The sequence below is a fragment of the Dendropsophus ebraccatus genome, chromosome 10 (genome assembly GCF_027789765.1).
Source record: "Dendropsophus ebraccatus isolate aDenEbr1 chromosome 10, aDenEbr1.pat, whole genome shotgun sequence".
In the NCBI taxonomy this organism is placed as follows: domain Eukaryota; kingdom Metazoa; phylum Chordata; class Amphibia; order Anura; family Hylidae; genus Dendropsophus; species Dendropsophus ebraccatus.
Window position 1 is genome coordinate 24,663,712 of NC_091463.1, and position 19,983 is coordinate 24,683,694.

General features: G+C 44.0%; 1 pseudogene; it reads right to left on the reverse strand.

The window, feature by feature from the left end:
• Positions 1 to 12,488: 12,488 nt before the first annotated feature.
• LOC138766385 (tubulin--tyrosine ligase pseudogene) lies at positions 12,489 to 14,512 on the reverse strand (annotated as a pseudogene).
• Positions 14,513 to 19,983: the final 5,471 nt, after the last annotated feature.

Below are 19,983 nucleotides of genomic sequence, written 5' to 3' on the forward strand. Positions count from 1 at the left end.
AGAGAATACAGCGTACTGTGTGGTGTTACAGGTAGAGAATACAGCGTGCTGTGTGGTGTTACAGGTAGATAATACAGTGTGCTGTGTGGTGTTACAGCTAGAGAATACAATGTGCTGTGTGGTGTTACAGGTAGAGAATACAGCGTGCTGTGTGGTGTTAGGTAAAGAATACAGTGCTGTGTGGTGTTACAGGTAGAGAATACAGCGCTGTGTGGTGTTACAGGTAGAGAATACAGTGTGCTGTGTGGTGTTACAGGTAGAGAATACAGGTTGCTGTGTGGTGTTACAGGTAGAGAATACAGCATGCTGTGTGGTGTTACAGGTAGAGAATACAGCATGCTGTGTGGTGTTAGGTAAAGAATACAGTGCTGTGTGGTGTTACAGGTAGAGAATACAGCGCTGTGTGGTGTTACAGGTAGAGAATACAGTGTGCTGTGTGGTGTTACAGGTAGAGAATACAGGTTGCTGTGTGGTGTTACAGGTAGAGAATACAGCATGCTGTGTGGTGTTACAGGTAGAGAATACAGTGTGCTGTGTGGTGTTACAGGTAGAGAATACAGCGTGCTGTGTGGTGTTATAGGTAGAGAATACAGCATGCTGTGTGGTGTTATAGGTAGAGAATACAGCGTGCTGTGTGGGTGGGTGGGACGGACCACAATAAATCATAAATTACTGCAGTAACACAACATAAATTACTCAGTAACACAATAAAACTGCAATGCGTGAACACAGCCTAGATGTTTCGCAACAGCTTTAGGCGGGGAATAGGCAGGGTGGAGGACTGTGATGAACAGCTAAGGGAAAGCATTGCATTCTGGAATCTGTAGTACTGTGTACAACTGATAAACCAGAAAGGGCAGTAACACAAAACAGAACAAAACCCCCCAAAACAAATGGATTTTTGATAGTCAACTAAAGCAGGTGTGGTTCCGGAACTTTGGAAAACGCGAAACGCGTTAATCAATCTGGCCACACAGCATGTTTGCTCTGCTGTTTTTAACATTATGATTTGATAAAGTATAGATTTTATACATGAATTTTTGGAGCGCCGGAACCACACCTGCTTTAGTTCATTCACCCGTCGGCGGTGAGCCACCGTCCGGAACCGTGCACCCTCTTGAATACTCTGAGATCCGAGCAACGCCTAGAAGGTGAGCTGACTCTCATGATTTTTTTCTTTGTTGTTAATCCCAGTGAGTCGCTAACATTTTTCTACACAACTGTGCAGTGATGGGACAGCTGATGGGACTTCTTTTTTTATTTTTATTTTTTGGCTGGAACAGTGATGGGACTTTTTTTGACAGTTTTTTTTTACTTTTTTTGTTGCGGCTAAACAGGGTTCTCTTATTTTATTTTTTGAAGCTTTAAAAAAGTAGATCAGTATGAACACTGAAGTTGCTTTCACGTGTCTTGGTTGATACTCACAGACAGCTGTCACATTACATTTTTGATTAGTCAGCACCCAGGTATATCTGAGGAGACTAACTTAAGGTCTCACCCTAACAGTGGTGACGTCACTCATCTTGATATTCACAGAAAACCAGGATACAAGGGATTATAGGAGTAATAATCCCTTGTATCCTCGTCTATTCTGTGATTTTATTTGCTATTGTTATTTTAACCAGATTCATTACAAACTTTCTCAAAGTTCGGTTCGGTGATGAACAGAGCTTTTTGCAAAGTTCGTAACGAATCTGGTTCATTACGGTTCGGTTCGCTCATCCCTAGTACTGTTCTCTACCTGTACTACATGAACTGTTCTGCTCTGTACTAGTACTATGTGTACAGCATTGTTCTTTACCTGTAATGCACTGTACCACTCCCTACACTCAAGGTCCGAAGAACAAAGGGGATGGCACTGTTGCAGCCCGCCAGTTTTATAGGCTGTGTGGTGTGTAATGGAGGTCACTGGACACACATGTGAGACTGTATAAGAAGATGTGAAGGTGCTCAGTTGCTTAGTGAAAATTCATAATCAATTCTCAAGTATGAAGAAAAAAGATGCAAAAGTGGCACTCACCATTTTAGAGAATCATCTCTTTATTTCATGCAAAAATAGGAGAACTGGATCAGGGTAAAATATTCAGCCGTGAAGCTTACTGGGCGGGCTACAGCCTTTTTTGTGGGGACAAAGCTAGAGGAAGCAGGCTTTGACCCCATGAAGCAGGCTGTAGCCCACCCAGTCAGCTGCACGGCTGAAAGTTTTACCCTGATCCAGGTCCTATTTTTGCACGAAATAAAGATAAGATTCTCCAGAATGGTGACTGCCACATGTTGCATCTTCTTTCTTCATACTTGAGACTGTACCACTCTCTACCTATTCTACACTGTACTACTCTCTCTACCTATACTACATGCATTGTATTGTTCTCTACCTGTACTACACTGTACTGCTCTCCACCTGTACTACATGCATTGTACTGCTCTCTACCTGTACTACATGCACTGCACTGCCCTCCACCTGTTCTACATGCACTGTTCTGCTCTCTACCTATGCCACATGCACTGTACTGCTCTCTACCTGTACTACATGAACTGTTCTGCTCTCTACCTGTACTACATGCAGTGTTTTGCTCTTTACCTGTACTACGTGTACAGTATTGTTCTTTACCTGTAATAAATGCAATGTATCACTCTCTAGCTATACCACACTGTACTGCTTTCCACCTGTACTTCATGCACTGTATTGCACTCCACCTGTACTACAAGCACTGTATTGCTCTTCACCTGTACTACATACACTGTACTGTTCTCTACCTGTACTAAACTGTATGGCTCTGCATCTGTACTACATGTACTGTGTTGCTCTCCACCTGTGCTACATGCACTGTATTGTTCTCTAACTGTACTTCACTGTACTGCTCTTTATCTGTACTACATGCACTGTACTATTCTCTACCTGTCATACACTGTACTACTCTCCACCTGTACTACATGCACTGTACTATTCTCTACCTGTACTACACTGTACTGTTCTCTACCTGCACTACATGCAATGCACTGCTTTCTACCTGTACTAAATGAACTGTTCTGCTCTCTACCTGTACAACAAGCAGTGTTTTGCTCTCTACATGTACTACGTGTACAGTATTGTTCTTTACTTGTAATAAATGCCATGTACTGTACCACTCTCTACCTGTACCACACTGTACTGCTCTCCACCTGTTCTAAATACACTGTACTGTTCTCTACCTGTACCACACTGTATATTGTGTATTGAAGTGTGTGTATTGAAGCTGCACAGCTGAAGTGTCTCAAAGTGTTATTGTGTTTGTGTGTACCTTCTGTCCTATCACCTCTTCTCTCTCTGCTCTTCTGTTGCACTCTTTTCACCCAACCATGGCGCACCTTACACGCTGGAAAGGAAGTTAGTCCCTTGGGTGAAGGAGAAGTCTTAGTCGAGATTCTGTGGAGGAAGGATGCAGGCCAGATTGCTCTCCACAGTGGTCCTACCTGGGCCCTGGTCCTCTGCCAGGTCCCCCCCCGTAAAGAAGGTCAGTAGTCTTAGTCAGTATCCCGCATGGTAAGGATGCAGGACAGTGCTCTGTTACAAACCTCTCTCAGTGTCTATACCCTGCATGATGCACTGTTAAACCTATCAGGAGAGGACTAGCCAACAGAATATCTAAACCTACACTGTGGACTAGGAGAAGAAACAGTGCAGAACAGTATCCACTAAAGAGCCAAAGAGCTAGGAACTCATCCGGGTGGAGCAAGGTTACTGTAAAAGTAAAATAACTCCATCTCGCAGCGCAAGTGTCAGCCAGGAAACCCTCAGCACTCTGCTCATCCCAGGTAACAAGGTCTGGGGCCTGTGTCACCTATTAGTACGGTTCAGCCAACGCTAGTGGGCATAAGGTGGTGTGAAGACTCTAGAGAGGTCAATACACAGGCACAGGTTTTCTCATTCTTCTTCTCCTTCTAAAAGTATTCTTCTATATACTCCAACATCCTGGCAGAGCACATTACTACTTGGGTTGAGACTCTCACAGCACCCTCCTCTCTACTACGCTACCTCTGTACAACTCTACCAACACTACTATATCCTACTCAGCACTTATTACGCAGATCTGGTGGTTATATGTTTAATGGTCATTACACCGCCCTGGTCACCTGTGACTATATCATCCGTGACTACACTATCCCAAGGGACCCAGTAGCAAGCCGACAGGACACCGACCACAGGGGAAAAGGGTACAACCGGCCTTATACCTTAAAAGCAGGTGTGCCATCACACCGGTGTGCTCACAAGCACTGGCATCACGTGACAAAACTTTAAGGTCTGTATTTCGGCCATCCACCACAGGAGTGGCGTCACTCTTCCATCTAGCAAGTGACTGGCCGTCCCACCACTATTACACCATCTGGGGGCTCACCACAAATAAACTGTACTGTTCTCTACCAGTACTACACTGTACTGCTCTCCACCTGCACTACATGCACTGTACTGATCTCCACCTGAACTACATGCACTGCACTGCTCTTCACCTGTACTACATCCACTGTACTGTTCTCTACCTGTAATACACTGTACTGCTCTCCACCTTTCCTACATGCGCTGTACTGTTCTTTACCTGTACAACACTGTACTGCTCTCCACCTGTGCTACATGCACTGTACTGTTTTCTACCTGTACTATACTGTACTGCTCTCCACCTTTACTACATGCGCTGTACGTTTCTCTACCTGTACTACATGCACTGTTCTGCTCTCTACCTGTACTACATGCACTGTTCTGCTCTCTACCTGTACTACATGCACTGTTCTGCTCTCTACCTGTACTACATGCACTGTACTGCTCTCTACCTATGCCACATACACTGTACTGATCTCTACCTGTACTCCATGAACTGTTCTGCTCTCTGCCTGTACTCCATGCAATGTTTTGCTCTCTACCTGTACTCCATGCAATGTTTTGCTCTCTACCTGTACTACATGCAATGTTTTACTATCTACCTGTACTACGTGTACAGTATTGTTCTTTTCCTGTAATAAATGCAATGTACCACTCTCTACCTATACCACACTGTACTGCTCTCCACTGCTCTCTACCTGTACTGCTTGCTACTTTTGTACAGCACTATGTATGTAAAATAATGCTCCTTACCATTACAATGTGCAGAGTGTTGCTCTCTTTTATGGAGGGGGTCTGACCTTCCATCATCTTACACCTATACCTAACATATATACCCCTTAATTTTTTTTATTTTTTGCCCTCTAAATGGAATAGGGACCAGATTTCCTGATGTTTGCCATTATTATAGGAATTCAATAACAGACTTATGTTAGGGATTGTCAGGGAAGAACCTATACATGTAATCTTTACAACTGCAAGCTCTGTTGGGCTTTGTCAAGCAACATATTGATTCCTCTGAGTTTTTTTCTGAGAGATGTGTTCATTGTGCAGAAAATTAATAAATTAGAAATCAAATTATAACTGTACTGTGTATTGTACTGCGACTTGTGGTACCAATCTGTGCTAAATTGTTGAGACAAGCAACTCTGAGCTGTCTAGAGGGACGCTCATCGCCCGTCCTGATGTGATCATCTTCTTAATTAAAGAGAAAAAAAAGCCAGTAAGGCAGCAATAAATGAGTCAGACTTTGCCTTCCTAAGGTGAGTCATCATTGTCATCACAGTAATCAGCTGCGGGTGGCAGGGACTGTGCTGACGTTGCTGGAGCTTCCTCTATCCCATTTTTTTAAATAAAATTTGATACACTGGCCCTTTATTTGTAAAAGGTAGAAATAATATAGCAAAAATAGGTAAACTTGGTAACAAAAACGGTAAAGAAGACTTTGAAGGTTATGACAAGAATCAGTGGTCCTCTACATGTATTTAGAGTAGTATAGACATAATCTATTTAACTACAGGGGGAAGGGTCTGGGGGGGGGGCTAACTACAGGTGGAGGGGGTCATACAGTATGGGGGCCCAATGGGAGAGAGGTTAGGCACACAGTATGGGGGCTTAACTACAGGGGAGCCTAATTACAGGGGTTGCGAAGGACATTCAGTATGGGGTCCAATGTATGGGGAGGGAGGGGGCTATGCACACAGTATTGGTGGAGAGGGGCATAAAGGAGACTAGCTATAGGCAGCGAGAGGAATATAGTATGAGGGTCTAAGTACATGGGGAGAGAGAGGCATTCAGTATGGGGCCTAACTACAGGGGGAGGTAGTTACATAGTATGGGGGGGGGGCATATAGTATGGGGGCCTAGTCACAGGAAGAGAGAGGGACATGCAGTATGGGTAGGGGGTAACTAAAGAGGGAGAAAAAAGTATGGGGAGAAGCTAAATACAGCGGGGGATACAAAATGGGGACCCAACTATAGAGTAGGTAGGGGGAAACATATGGTATGAGTGGAGGAAAGTAAAGTAGCAACAGTGCTGGAGCAGTGTCACGCTGAGATGCAAAAAAAGTGTTTTTCACTCTATCCCTGAGTGGGAACCCCTTTACACTGTGGCTACATTATTATTATATGTATATGATATGATATTATAGAAAACACATTTATTACTCCAAATCATATTTTATTAATCCATTTTTTTTTTCATAATTCCAATATCAATCAAATCAAACAATCTTCACAATAGACATTTAAAGCAAATGTACCGTCAGCTACAGATTTTTACATCAATAAACCGGTCTATTCCTAGGCATCGGCCCGGCCTGAAGCACTGAAGCCTGGCCAGCCAGCCCCCAGTCTAACATTCTGCCCTCCTCTCCATGACACGGCTCCATTAGAATCAATGGAGTCGTGTCACAGAGGAGAGAGGGTTTTGTCACACTGGGGACAGGCAGGCTCGTCTCCAGTGCTTTAGGCCGGGCCGTTACCCGGGAATAGACCAGCGACAGTTCAAACCAGGTGTCGGTTAAAAAAAAAGGGCGGCACCGGCATCACATGACCGGCATATATGTGGAAGGGTTTCAGAGTTGGTGTTGGTTGTGAGCTCAGCCAGTGATGGTAGTTGTCATGACACCAGTGCTAGTCCAGCACACAGGTATGATGTTCATACCTACTTGTTGTCTATGGCTGGCTCTATTCCCCAAAATGGTTGGTAACCTTTCGTGTTGTTATGGGTCCCTTGGGTTCTTGTCACGGCAACCCTGACCCACTCGGAATGTCGGTACTGCCACCCACAGAAGGGGAGAAAATAACCCAAGGTGTGCGGTGGTGTGTGTATAGGTGCAAACAGAAGATGACAGAGTCCTGTGCGTTTATATAAAAATACAACAACTTTACTGTAAGGCTTTGCAGTTTCACAGTACACGTTTCACAGAGCAGAATCTTGACACAAACTTTCGTGCTGAACTTAGTGCTTGTGGTAGGTGCTTGGAGAAGTTGAAGTGGTTGTAGTAGTGCTTGTAGAAAGTAGAGAGAAGAGGACAGGAGTTCATTAGGGGAGCCCTAACCCAATGTAGCCTTGTACTCTGGCGGATATCTTTAGTAGTGAAGTGATACTTGTAGTCAGGTTTAGACTGTGTCTGACCTCCTTCTGCCATTGTAGAACCCATTCCAGTAAGGTAGTACGAGCCCCAGCCGTGGTTATCTGGGTGTAGCTAGGTGTCTGAGGTGTCCCAGTTACCTGCACTGCGCAGTAGGATACGTAGACCTTTGTATACCAGTAGCTTTGTTCTACTGAGGTCAGTTCCTCTGGTTTCAGGATACTGCCCTGCACTTTTGAGATGTGTTCCTGGCGTGGGCTAGTGTGTTCCTTGGTGACTACTCTCCCTTGTTGGTACTTAGCACTGCAAAGTAAAAGTGGTAGTGTTTTTTGAAGAATTGTTGGTCTCCAGCTGCATCTGCTCACTCTGAACGCTAGACTCATCTGTCTCGTCTCACTTCCTCCGACACGAAGCTAACTCCTCCTACAGGAGGTGAGAGTAAGACAGCAAGGATAGGATAGGTAGAGAAAGAGAGAACACCTCCTAGTGGTCAGTAAACAACAACCCACAACTTCAACTGTGCATAGAAGAACAAATAATCAAAAGAGACACTGACACCTAGTGGGGAAACTGTACAGTACTTCATCCACCACTCTAGTGGGACACCATATACAGTATAGTCTCATACTCAGCTGGCATATAGATCGCGGTGAGGATCGATAACATATACATAGATATAGAGTACAGCTAACTCCTACTAGTAGTCGGGAGGCTGTTAACTAAGGAGGCACACCCCATACATTGTTTCGGTGCTGAGAATAGAAGATGACAGTGTGAAACAATGTTGCTAGATTAAAGCTGGGTCCGTCATTGTATCCATTTAACCATTCAGGCGTTATCCAGCTATTAGCTCAAGTTCAATATATGACAGTAGCCACAGTCCCATCCTCACTGGGGTGGCTGAGGCACAGCTTGTACATACAACATGTGCATAATGCACGCTCCAGCATATTTGGTAAGTACCAATGTCTCCTGTATCCGGAACATAGATTAATGCCCCACATGCACACATACCACTAAGCATTGCTTCATGCCCCACGTTTACACCTGCTAATGGGCATCTACAACATGTGTTGGTATCACACTGCTTCATCTGAGAATGATTGCATCAAGGCACACAGATAGGTTTCTGTATCCTACCAGTCCCATGGACCCCTCATGGTATACTGATTGGTGTCCATAAGTATCTGCCATAACCTTGAGGGTGAATGTCCTGTGATCAGTGGGGGGTATTGTCTGTGGAAAGAGGATAATGCAAAGTCTCATGTAAAGCAATTGTACGAGATAAGCCTTGAGGTTTCACGGATTTAAGTTTAAATGTCCATTCTGCTTCCTTGCGCAGGATAAGTTTCTCCCAGTCGGCACCTCTCACATGTTTTCACTCACGCTTCTAGGACTTGAAACTAGATTTTGTGAGGATCACAAGTGTGCAGTTCTTTACAATGTAGTCCTATTGGGGTGTCCCTACCATGTGTGATGTCACCAGTAGGTTCTCTCATCGTTTCCCTGAGGGGTCCAATTGTTTTGCCTACATAGTTCAGTGGGCAAGTACAGGTAAGTGCATATACTACTCCTTTGGTAGAGCAATTGGTGAAGTCATTCACAGGGCAGGTCCTTCCTGTCACTGCACTTCTTACTTCCTTGCTTTGATTGACGTATCACATGGAGCAATGTCCGCACTTAAAAGTACCAGGTCTTTGTCTGTCAAGCCATGTGCCTACATTTTTAATGGGAGGTAGGCAGCTTGTAGTCTGTCTTTGAGACTGCGGCCCTTTTTGTATGTTATGTGTGGTCTTCAATCATGGTTGCTACGTCAGGGTCTCTGAGAATGTGCCAGTATCTTAAGACGATGTCTCTGACTTCTTGTGATCTGGCAACATATGTCCCTATAATTCTGACTGTCATTTTCTTCTCTGTTTCTCGGAATTAGTAAGTTGTGCCTGTTTGTTCTCCGTGCCCTGTTATAGGCTTTTCTGAGTGTTTTGTTGGGGTAACCTCTCTTGTCTCTGATGTAAATCATGGGCCATTATTCTGAAATCCTGCAAGGATGTACAGTTGCTCCTTCCCCTTAAATATTGCCCTTTGGGTATACTATTTTTGAGAGGGTTTGGGTGGCAGCTGTCCCACATGAGTAGAGCTTTGTGGCCATGGTTTTCCTGTACACCTTTGTGGCTAGTGTCCCATCCTGGTCTTTTCATATGGTGAGGTCTAAGAATGGGATCTCTCTCTCTCTCTTGTCCATAGTGTATGTAAAATGGAGTCCCAGGTCATTATTGTTAAGGATGCCCATGAATTCCCTGAAGAGGTCCATCGTTGAAGTCCAGAGGATGAGGAAGTTGTTGATGTACCTCAGCCAGAGAGGTATGTATTAAGTGTATTGGGACAGTTTGTCATTAAAGACTATTTGGCCCTCCATCTCACACTCCAAAGCATTTTGTTGAGCGTTCTTCCGGGAGTGGTGAGTACGGTAAGTTCAGTTTTTGCAATAGTTAAATTCTGGATATTGGAATGATGAAAACATTTTTGATTAATACAATAAGAATTGGAGTGAAAAATATGTTTTGATGGTTTTGTCAGGGTTTGGTTAAGGTTTTATGGATACAATGGTACCTTGTATATTTTAGCAGGAAAATTAAAAAAAGGTTGTCCTTATTATTGGTTCTATTATATTACATTATAGCCTTCAAACCAGCATAAGACACTATGAATGTTCTCCTGAGTGTGTGGGATTTTGCCAGACACTAAAATATACAAGGGATTTCTTTGCTTTATAAAATTTCCCTTAGTTTATGTATCTGAACTATGTAGGCTTAAGGGAATTTAGATAATGCTTCTATGGGAGCTTAAAAAAGGTTAACAAATGTTGCAATCAATTTACAATGAAATATCACAAGATACAGTAGGTGCTAAGAACAACTAATAAACACCTTGTGCAAAGGAAAGAAATAGCTATGATAACACCCCCAAAAGGACTGTTGGAGTCCTGGTCCAAACCACTCAGTTTGCTCCTATAGTGTCCGCAAATGTATTAAATATATATATATATATATATATATATATATATATATATATATATATATATATATATATATATCTCAAGCTGCTTGGTGCGTAAAATCATAAAAGCATATACTAATTCACTTGATCTCATCCTCTTCGATTTCATTCTATCCAGACAAGTACAATCACCAATTACTTGGTATGATAGTGGGCGACATTATTTATTTAGATATCAAACAGTAATAGTCACAGACGTAGCACTCAATACTGGTGCACACTGGGTTGTCATATGCGTGAGGTACAGGGCCGGCGTCAGCACCCGGCATACTCGGGCAAATGCCGGGGCCCACGGCCGCTCAAGGGGCCCCCGACACTTGCCCGAGCAGTGAGCCAGACGCCCGCCGCATCACCGACCCCCCAGACACCCGGGGGATGGGTGCAGCCGACCCCAAGTCCGGGGGAGGGCTGGAGGGGCTGGGGAAGGACCTGCTGTGTTTGCTGCACTGGAGAAGGACCTGTGGTGATGTCATAAATGGCGCGTGGCTGAGAACGGGAGAGGATGCAGGTGGATGAAGGACCTGTGATCATTGTCATGTGACATGAGGGGGCGGGGCTCACTTATACCTCCCTTCCGTATGCTGTGAGTTGTAGTTCTCCTCTTATATCTCCTCCTGTAATGATCTCTGATCTCCCATAATAACAGGCTTGATATGTTGGGAGTTGTAGTCCTCCTCTTGTAGTCCTATTATATCTCCTCCTGTAATGTCCTCTGATCTCCCATAATAACAGGCTGGACACGCTGGGAGTTGTAGTTCCCCCTGGTATACCTCATGTAATGCCTCCTGATTGTAACTCCATTCTGGCCTCCTCTATGATGAAGAAGCTAGAATACAGACTCCAGGGGGACGACCTCCTTCTAGCAACTCCATTCTAGTGCATTCTAGCATGGATGCGATCCAACCAATAGGCGCAGAGCGATGACGTCATCGCACGTGCTGGTGGATCCACAAGGCCCACACAAGGGAGATGAGGACCTGTCCCCCACCCGGATTAGTGAGTATGATTTTATTTTTTTATTTTCTTTTGTTGAGGGAGAACAGGAGGAATTACTAAGGGGGCAGGGGGCATTACTATGGGGGCAGGGGACATTACTATGGGGCAGAGCAGGGGGCATCTACTATGGGGGCAGGGGACATTACTATGGGGCAGAGCAGGGGGCATCTACTATGGGGGCATGGCAGGGGGCATTACTATGGGGACAGAGGGCATTATTACTATATGGAGGGCACAGCATGGGGACATTATTACTATATGGGGGGCACAGCGTGGGACCCACAAACCTCCTTACTTTACTGCACATGACACCAAACAGTAGAGTTACTACTGTATGAAAGCCTATGGGTGGGAAAAAGGGAAGGAAGTTGCTGGAAATGTGCAGAGTCTAAGATGTTTGTCTGACAGGTCCTGAAGAGATGAATTAAAGAAATCATCATGGTGGTCTGGGCCAGATGGAGAGGAAACTGAGAGCGATCGCCTCAGATCAAAGAAGATGTCACCTGTGAGTTACTGAATTACGTTTTTTTTTCGGTATTTTGTCAAACTTTATTTGGTAGGTGTGCTCCGAGGTGTGCTAGGTGTGCCCCGAGGTGTGCTAGGTGTGCCCCGAGGTGTGCTATACAAAGGGGCCCGCTGAGGCTTTCTCGCCCAAGGGCCCACAAAAACCTGGAGCCGGCCCTGGTGAGGTATATAAACACAAATCACAGAATCACGTATTAAAATCTGCCTTTTATTTATACGTTTAAAACAATCCTGTTTCCAAAAAATAGCAAACTAGTAACCAACATTCAGGGTCAATTAATAATAATAATTCAGAATTACGGACCTTTAGCCTCACCAGCCGGTTAGCTGATCTGTTCTACACAAAAGTCACAGTGTATATTCCGTCTCAAAATCATCTCGACACGTTTCACCCGGACCATCAGCCGGGATCCTCAGGATACTAGGTATAGTATGACAGTTGGGTATGATGACCCCCAAATTCAGTCATACAGCAGGTAAAATGGGCCAAAAGCTGATACGTGGCAGCAGCGCTTTTGAGTACATATGTAAGCCAGAGTCTTCAGAGTTTGATTGTCCTGTGTCTGCTTCTGAACAGTATCAATAGGAGGAAAGACAGTGTAGATAACTAGATTCACAATGCCTTGGCAAAGTTCTGCATATAGCTTCTGTGCACAGGCAGGGGTACCATTGACTTCAAGTAACCAAACCGTCAAGTCTTCATCCACCATAAATTCAAAGTCAAATAGCTGAAAACTCTAGTAAGGCAAATGCTTTGTGCTGATTGCAGGTTGTATACAAGTGAAACAAACCCTTAATATTCGCTTTATTTGCCAAATCATGCTGCTTTCTAGATTGGTATTTAAAGGGGAAATCCAGGTAGAGGAAAAAAAAAATGAAACTTCTGCAGAAGCATAACGCATTAGTTACCTGTCTATCCCAGTTTTGAAACTACCAAAAATCCATTTGTTTTGCTCTGTTTTGTGTTTCAGTTCTTCCTGGTTTGGCATTTCCCAAAATGCAATGCTTTCCCTCATGTGATCATCACAGCCCCCACCCATTACAATCAGTAAAATTAGTGCAGCAGCTGCTTCTGGCCGGTTAGAGATGGTGAATCAGTCAGGGGATTGGGTTATCCAGCCAAGGCTCCTGTGACATTACGCCCTGCCCCCTGTATGCATCATCAGCAAACACACACAATGTGAGACAGAGGCATGGAATATTTGTCTCCTGGGGGGGGGGGGATAGCAGAAGGAGCAGGAGACAATGTGAATTGGCACAGGGGCCATTTTTTTCACTTCCTGGACTTCTATCAGCTACCAGTGTGGCAGAACTGTACAGATACAGTAATACATTGTATAGACACATCTATATTAGTGATGAGCGAATAGTGAAATATTCGTATATTCGATATTCGTACGAATATCTCCTGAATATTCGAATATTCGATTGAATATTCGATCTCATTAAAGTCAATGGGAAAAAGTATTCGATTATTGAAAAACATCTATTCGACCACTTGGAGGTAAAAACCGGAAGCTGGGGGATTTGAACGCTTATCGAATATTTATCAAATATTCGGCGAACTATTCGATAATATTCGATAGATCGAATACCTTACTATTCGATTGAATATCTATTTGATCGAACAGTATTCGCTCATCACTAATCTATATAACTTTTAATGTACTTTTGATAGAAAAGTAAGGTACTGATTAAACTCTTCAAAAAACGTCTCATTTCCATCCTCATATCTCCCATAGTTTTTAGAATGTACGTTCTGGATACAGTGATTGGTTAAGTGGCTTGTCATATCTTGAAAGCCAGTCGTTGTAGGGTTCAGATGATGTCCTTAAGACTCCTTCATGGTAGAAGAAAATGTTATAGTGATTGTCCAGTAGGACCTAACTCCTGATATCAAATTTGCGGTGTCCTGGTTCAAGAAGCAATGGGTTTTTTTTAGATATTTCTGTATCACGTGAACTTGGCCTTGATTGTCAATGAAGTCTAGGAGCTGTGTTGAATCAGAGGATATAAGGATTCCTTCTCCTTTGGCACCTGATGAGGATTTTGGTATCCAAACATTTCCTTTTCCTCTGTCCTTCCGTCCATTAAAAGATTCTAGAAACTCCTCTTATTTATCTGTGTGGGTGCTGTTGATAAGATCTTGGAGACCTACTTGGATTTCCTACTTTGGCCACAGGAGACTGATTGATTGGGTAAATAACATAAGATTCTAGGAACCATGTTCAGGACCCAGAAAGCTCAGGACTGGTTTTGATCAATTAACCAATTAAGCCTTATGAAAAAGTTTATCTGCCCCATGATAGTAATTTACGAGCTGTAATAGGCTTTTGACCCAACCTCCCGAATGTCAGCCTGTTCCTCTCCCCAGTATTAGATTAAACCTGGGATTGTCCCTCTTCCATTGTCCCGTGGACTGCAGAATCTTGGCCACTTTAGCATATACTGTGCTGTTCTCAACCTTCACCACAAAAGTATACATGATCCCACCACGGGACGGGCAGTAAAGTTCAGGCTCCTCCGTCTACAGTCGGCTATGAACTGTGTGCGCTATTGTTGTGCTCCCCTGCAGCCTACACCATGCTACAACATTTAATCCCTTTTCTTTTATACATTGTGATTCTGCGGTGTACCCCCGGGTGTGATGTTACATCGGAGGAGCGGCCGGTCACTTGCTAGATGTTAAGGTGTGACGCCACTTTTGCGGTGGTTGGCCGAGATACAGCCGGACCTTGAGGTGTTAACTCGTGACATCAGTGCCAGGTGCTAGAGTAGGTACCATGTCTCGAGGACGCCTTAACGTTGGCGACATAGTACACTCTGTTTGATCAAATAGTTTGCTAAGATCCTCACTTTTTAATATCTACAGAGCAGGTGTTTACCATGTGTACGCTGGGAGGAGTATATACGGTGAGCCCCTGCACCTGTCGGTTGCTGTTGTACCTTCTGATTTTATGTAAATTTTTATGACAATAACTGCATCACTTGCCGAATGGACCACGGGACAGATCTTTGATTAAAAGCAGCTATCTGAAGGTACAAGTGGTTTAGGGGGGTCAGATTGTGGGTACAGAGTCGCTTTAAGCCACAAGCAGTGTGCAAACTGCAGTGTGAACAGTCATAGATGTGCTGCCAAGTTCTTCTTTTTTTCTTTTTTTTTCTGTTGAATGTGGGGGTGTGGCTACCTCCTGTTGGCCTGCACTCCACCCATGTCCCAAGGGTGCTATAAAAGTGATCATTTGGCTCCTATCTGCCCAGTTGTAGGCTTATTATGCTCAGGAGAGGCCATTGCTAGTGTGAAAATGCTAGAGTAGGGACCATGTCTCAAAGACGCCTTTACGTAGCGACATGGTACACTCTGTTTGATCAAATAGTTTGCTAAGATCCTCACTTTTTAATATCTACAGAGCAGGTGTTTACCGTGTATACGCTGCAAGGAGTATACACGGTGAGCCCCTGCACCTGTCGGTTGCTGTTGCACCTTCTGTTTTTTTTTTGTCTGTACTTAAGCCACAAGCAGAGTGCAACCTGCAGTGTGAACAGAGTCATAGATGTGCTGCCAATTTTTTCTTCTTTTTTTCTGCCAGTGCCAGGTGGGCACATAGTTGTGATGGCACACCTGCTTTTATTTCTGAGGCCGGTTTTACCCTTTCCCCCTGTGGTCAGTGTCCTGCCGGGTTGCTACTTGGTCCCTTGGGATAGAGTGATCACGGATGGCCAGAATGGTGTAGTGATCCTCCAGGACTTTCGAAACCACCACCCACAGAAAGGGGAAGTGTCCAAAGCTTGCGTCCTTTCTCCACAATGTCCAACACGAAAGAGACCTTGCCCATGTGACTTACTTCCTCACAGCATGTAAGATGAGCGGGTGAAGAGTGCAACAGAAGAAACAAGAGGAGAGGTAATAGGAGAGAAGAAAACAAGAATCCTACTAGTCTACAGATTCTGGTGGCAAACAAGGAAATAGTAACCCTTTACATTCTTCAGCTGTGCGGCTTCCCAATACACATACACAATACAGCAACATCTAGTGGCAAAACTTAGTACTGCTTTCATTAACATAACAATATAATAAGTCCAGACTTTTGCGAGGGGTGTATATATACATAACACCTGTGGTAGGACACCCCACTTGGCTCTAGATAGCGTACATAATTCATCCTTTAAGCATAACAGTCCCAACACTGCCAAGCCTCAAGGTGATGCCATGCTGCTATATCATCCTCATAGCCAGAGGTCCAGTTTGAAGATGGTAGGCCCAGTGCAAAATCTGGCACAGGGCTCCTCAACTATTATGCTTAATTTATACCACTGACCACCTCATTTGGGAAAGAGACACTTTATGGGCCCCTTCAGGCTCTTGGGCCCAGATGCAACTGCACCCTCTGCTCTTCTTATAGCTACGCCTCTCCCTCCTCCATCTATACATTGGGCCTACACAGTATGACAGCAGTGAGGTATCCTTTGATCCTTAGGCTTGCAATAAAAGTCAATTTGACCCTACACAATCAACATTATCTGACATAAAAGCTTATAGACGTTCATGAAATCCAATATCCAAATGTACGGCCAGAGACAGTGAGGACAATGAGGACCTACAGCAGTACTTGCACCAACTATTCAAAGTTCTGAGTCCAATACTCTCTCAACTAGATTTGACAATTAACAGGGCCAACCAAATACCAAGATCAAAAGTGGCAGCCCAATGAAGGCTCCTAAACCTACTATATGGCTATGGTTCATCCACAGCTCAGGTCTTGGTGGCTTGACAACTCAAAAATTTGAGAGAAAATCTGAAGACCGTCCTCTTATGTCTCTTCTGTATATACATGATCATAAACATAACATAGTCAAAGTTTAAAAAAAAATTCCAAAAAAGTCCAAGTTCAAATTATGATCCCATTGTATCAGTTCAAAGGAAATTCTGTAATCAGCAAATGGCAATTTTTCGATACGAGGCAAAAATTCCTTCCTGTATTGAATCAATGTCCTATATACAGCAATCTAGTACTTAAAACTTGCAACGATCAACGATTCAACGATTCAAATGAACGATCAGCGATAATCTGATAAATCAACGATCAGCCGATGACAATGATCATCGACTGATCGTGTCTTTTGGTCCTGCCTAAAAATCCTGATGGCTGATGACTGTATAAAAAAAATAAAGAAAAAAGTTTGTACTTACAGTACCTGACTATGCTCCCCTTCCTCATTTCTGCAGGCTGCCCGCTGTCGCTTTTGGAACTTCAGAGTCAGTCTCTAAAGCAGTGCTTCCCAACCTTCTCCACCTCGGGACACCCCTTGGGGAAAAAAATTAGCTTGTGACACCCCTACCAAATAATGTTCTACAAAATACAAAAACTGTCATTCAGTGACTCACAGGTGATGTCTTCTTTGATCTGGGGCGTCACTTTCTCTTTTCCTCTCCATCCAGCCTGGACCACCATGATGATTTCTTCCAGCTACAATTCATCTCTTTAGAACCTGTCAGACAAATATCTCAGGCTCGGCACATTCCTAGCAACGTTCTTCCCTTTCTTCCTCCTATAGGCTCCCATATATTAGTAACTCTGCTGTTTAGTGTCATGTGCGGTAAAGCGAGTAGGAATGTGGGTTGCCTCCATATGACGCATCCCCTGCTGTGCCCCCATATAGTAAGAATGCCCCCTGATGTGCCACCTTATACTAATAAGGACCCCTGATATTCCCCCATTATACTAATAATATCCCCTGATATTCCTCCATTATACTAATCATGCCCCCTGATATGCCCCTTATACTAATAATGCCCCTTGACGTGCCCCCTTATACTAATAATGCCCCCTGCTGTGTACGCCCATACAACAATAATGCTCCCTGCTGTGTACCCCATACAATAATAATGCCCCCTGCTATGCCCCTAGTAATGTCCCCCATGATATGCCCCCTGCTATGCCCCTAGTAATGTCCCCAGTGACATGCCCCTAGTAATGTCCCCATGATATGCCCCCTGCTATGCCCCTAGTAATGTCCCCAGTGACATGCCCCTAGTAATGTCCCCATGATATGCCTTCTGCTATGCCCCTAGTAATGTCACCATGATGTGCCCCCTGCTATGCCCCTAGTAATGTCCCCCATGATATGCCCCCTGCTATGCCCCTAGTAATGTCCCCATGATGTGCCCCCTGTTATGCCCCTAGTAATGTCCCCCATGATATGCTCCCTGCTATGCCCCTAGTAATGTCCCCCATGATATGCCCCCTGCTATGCCCCTAGTAATGTCCCCCATGATATGCCCCCTGCTATGCCCCTAGTAATGTCCCCCATGATATGCCTCCTGCTATGCCCATAGTAATGTCCCCAATGATATGCCCCCTACCTGCTGTGCACTAAAAGTTATTTAAAAAAAAAAAAAAAAACATCCTACTCACCTAATCCGCATTGTGTGGGTGCAGGCAGCAGCTCTTCTCTTTCTTTGGGCGCCATCTTGTGAGCCGCAGGGAAGGAACCTCCGGCAGGCGTGATGACATCACATCATAGATCAGGGAGAGATCCCTACCCTGTCCAAGAGGCACAATACATAACAAAGGGGGGGTGGAGAAAAATTCCAAAATGCCTATGTTTGTCTTGGGGGTGTTTTAAAACTTAACTTTTATTATAAACAAAATAATATAAGTGCTCAAACAATAAACAAAGACACCTGTGAAAGAGTTTTAAAATATGCGTGAGACGACAATTGATTATTATTAGTAAGAAATGGGCTATAACAGATAGATTCACTGTATTACTCCCATGCAGTAGGTTGTGGATACCGGTGAACGGATCTGATTGACCATAAAAGTACTCTGGCCATAAGTACTAGACTAGTATTTTCAAGTTTCCAAAACGTACTAGATCAGTGATAAAGCTCAAGACACACTGTCTAGATAGGTATCAGATACTGCTCACTGACTATCATCTATATCTAACAACTAAAAAGTCTTAAGGACTCTAACTAGATGCGATTTTTTATATACGCATCATCCCAGTCCCATGCTTACTGAAGTCGCTCTACACATAACTAAAAACCTTCCTTTCTGCCATCAAACTATACTAACATGTTTCGCTGAAAACTCGTCAGCTTTTTCAAAGAAAATGGCGTAAGCCATTTACGCCATTTTCTTTGAAAAAGCTGACGAGTAGATGATAGTCAGTGAGCAGTATCTGATACCTATCTAGACAGTGTGTCTTGAGCTTTATCACTGATCTAGTACGTTTTGGAAACTTGAAAATACTAGTCTAGTACTTATGGCCAGAGTACTTTTATGGTCAATCAGATCCGTTCACCGGTATCCACAACCTACTGCATGGGAGTAATACAGTGAATCTATCTGTTATAGCCTATTTCTTACTAATAATAATCAATTGTCGTCTCACGCATATTTTAAAACACTCTTTCACAAGTGTCTTTGTTTATTGTTTGAGCACTTATATTATTTTGTTTATAATAAAAGTTAAGTTTTAAAACACCCCCAAGACAAACATAGGCATTTTGGAGTTTTTCTCCACCCCCCTTTTTTATGACATCACATCATCACGCCTGCCAGAGAGGTCGCTGCAGGTATGAAGTGCCGGTTCACATTAATGTTCCGCCCGCTCACAGTGCGGGCGGAACATCAAAGTGATCTGTGCATCCCTAGAAGGTGCGCGGCCGCAGCTTCTAGGGATGCTTAAAGTGACAGTGTCACAATTCACTCCGGGATCCCGCGGCACCCCTGGCGGGTTCTCCCGACACCCTGGTTGGGAAACGCTGCTCTAAAGTAACAGGCCACTCAGCCAGTGTTGGCTAAGCGGCCTGTCCCTTCAGAGACTAGCTCTGCAGTTCTTGCTGTGGGCAGCGGGCAGCAGCCAGGAAGATATACTGGGGAGCGGGCAGAAGCACTGGGGAGTGTGGTCAGGTATGTATAAACTTTATTAGTTTACACTAAAAGC